We start from the raw sequence: 3,266 nt of genomic DNA on the forward strand, positions 1-3,266 counted from the left end.
GGGAGAACATTGTACACAATAACAGCAATATTATACAATAATCATCTTTGAAAATTTGGCTATTCTCAGCAATACAATGATCTGAGACAATCCTGAAAGACTTATGAAAGGGAATGCCTTTCACCTCCAGAGAAAGAACTGTTGGAGTTGTCTTTCACATCTGTGTATTTATGATTTTATTTTGGGGTTTCGGTTATATATGAATGTGCTCTTACAACAATGGCCAATATGGAAGTGTTATTGATTGACAATAAAAATAAAATTTAAAAGAGAAAAAAGAAGGTGACTTGATGTGAAGGATCATAAAAATAGATCGATAGATCAATAGATCGATAGATCGACCAATAGATAGATAAATCAAGTGTCCTGAGTTTTTAGATCTCTTCATTCTCTACATTTGGGGAGTGGATTTTTTAAAAGAATAAAAATACCCTTTATTTACTACAAAAAAATCCGAGTAAGAATGGATGGAGAAGAGGTTCATATGAAATAAAATGGACAACTTTGATTTTTTTAAATTGGTATGCTTTTGCAGTAACATAAGTTAGAATTAGAAGGATACCATTTAGATGAACAAAAATGCATCAATTTTCTATGCTAAAGGTATGATATCCAAGATATGTAGTGCATTCATCCTAATATATAAGAAAAATAGTCATTCTTTAACACAAAGATGAAGAATATGAATGTATAGGAATAAATTTAACTTCTTAATAACCATATAAAATGCTCAAAACCATCAATGAAAATTTAATGAAAATTAAATTGAGTTTCATTTCATATCCTTCAGATTAGCAAAGATTGCGAATAACAAAATGTTAAATGTTGAAGTAATTGTAGGACAGGTACACTAATGCACTGCTGGTGGCAGTAAATGAATTGTTTTAGCCTTTATGCAAAACAATTGGAACCAATATCCAAAAATTCTCTAAAAATAACTCTATAGAATGAGACACAATTGGACATATGCCTAAAATGGATCAAAGAACAAAAAAAAGAACATAAATGCGCAATATATGTATACATACTATTTTTTGTAATTGAAGGTATCTTTTTGAGTAAAATGCTCTCAGTATCACATTATAGGTATGTGTTTCATCAAGCTTTATTTCACTTTTCATTTTCTTATATAATTTTGTAATATTTTAGAGGATTAGTATTAATTTTTCCTTCTAATTTTATCATATTATATGTTGATACATGTATATATTGGCTTGTGTGTTTTTTCAAATTGATTTTTTCTGATATTTGCTATTTTCTACTTTTTATTCCTTATGTTCTGCTTATCCTTCTTTCTGTCACTAGTTTCAATCATGATATATACCTAAGGCCAGGTTATAACCTTGTCTGGGTCTCTTTCCACATTGGGAATTAAATTTTTACTGTTTTTTTCCAATCTAATCTAATCCAATAAAATATTAAATGTCTACTATGTGCCAGGCACGGTACTAAGTGGTGGAGACATAATTAATAAAAAGAAAAAAAATGTTCCTACCCTTAAGGAGCTTATAATCTAATGTGGGGAGGACCCAAAAAGAGGCTGGAAAGTGGGAGGAGGTTACCAAGGGGTACCTGGCAGAACAGTGAATTTGAAACCAGGCAAAGCAACATAAGCTACTACTGTAACCTTAGGTGTCTCCTGGGATTTAAGAATGTCCCCAGATAGAATTTAGGCTCCTTTCCTTTTGATCCATTACAGTCATTCAGACCGAATTTGTATTCTTTTTTTAAAAACATTTATTAATATTCATTTTTAACATGGTTACATGATGCATGCTCCTACTTTCCCCTTCACCCCCTGCACTCCCCTCACCCATGGCTGACCCACATTTCCACTGGTTTTGTCATGTGTCATCTATCAAGACCTATTTCCAAATTGTTGTTAGTTGCATTGGTGTGGTAGTTTCAAGTCTACATCCCCAATCATGTCCACCCCTACCAATGTGTTCGAGCAGTTGTTTTTCTTATATGTTTCCTCTCCTGCAGTCCTTCCTCTGAATGTGGGTAGCGTTCTTTTCCATAAATCCCTCAGAATTGTCCTGGGTCATTGCATTGCTGCTGGTACAGAAGTCCATTACATTCGATTTTACCATAGAATATCAGTCTCTGTGTACAGTGTTCTTCTGGCTCTGCTCCTTTTGCTCTGCATCAGTTCCTGGAGGTCTTTCCAGTTCACCTGGAACTCCTCCAGTTTATTATTCCTTTGAGCGCAATAGTATTCCATCACCAGCATATACCACAATTTGTTCAGCCATTCCCCAATTGAAGGACATACCCTCCTTTTCCAGTTTTTTGCCACCACAAAAAGCGCACCTATAAATATTTTCGTACAAGTCTGTTTATTTATGATCTCTTTCGGGTACAAACCCAACAATGGTATGGCTGTATCAAAGGGCAGGCATTTTTTTTTATAGCCCTTTGAGCATAGCTCCAAATTGCCAGCCAGAATGGTTGGATCAGTTCACAACTCAACCAGCAATGCATTAATGTCCCAATTTTGCCACATCCCCTCCAGCATTCATTACTCTCCCCTTCTTTCATTTTAGCCAATCTGCTAGGTGTGAGGTAATACCTCAGAGTTGTTTTGATTTGCATTTCTCTAATTATTAGAGATTTAGAACATTTTCTCATGTGCTTATTGATACTTTTGATTTCTTTACCTGAAAATTGCCTATTCATATCTCTTGCCCATTTATCAATTGGGGAATGGCTTGATTTTTATACAATTGATTTAATTCCTTGTATATTTGAGTAATTAGACCCCTGTCAGAATTTTTTGTTATAAAGATTTTTTCCCAATTTGTTGTTTCCCTTCTGATTTTGACTACATTGTTTTTGTTTGTACAAAAGCTTTTTAGTTTAATATAATCCTACCAAACTCTGTGGGATGCGGCCAAGGTAGTACTCAGGGGGAAATTTATATCCTTGAGTGCATATATTAATAAATTAAGAAGAGCAGAGATTAATGAATTGGGCATGCAACTCAAAAAATTAGAAAGTGAGCAAATTAAAAATCCCCAGATGAAAACTAAATTAGAAATATTAAAAATCAAGGGAGAAATTAATAAAAGCAAAAGTAAAAGAACTATTGAATTAATAAATAAGACTAGAAGCTGGTATTTTGAAAAAACAGATAAAATAGACAAAGTACTGGTCAATCTAATAAAAAAATGAAAGAAGAAAACCAAATTGACAGTATCAAAGATGAAAAGGGAGACCTCACCTCTAATGAAGGGGAAATTAAGGCTATCATTAAAAACTATTTC

This window comes from Gracilinanus agilis, chromosome 2 (genome assembly GCF_016433145.1).
Source record: "Gracilinanus agilis isolate LMUSP501 chromosome 2, AgileGrace, whole genome shotgun sequence".
Lineage (NCBI taxonomy): Eukaryota > Metazoa > Chordata > Mammalia > Didelphimorphia > Didelphidae > Gracilinanus > Gracilinanus agilis.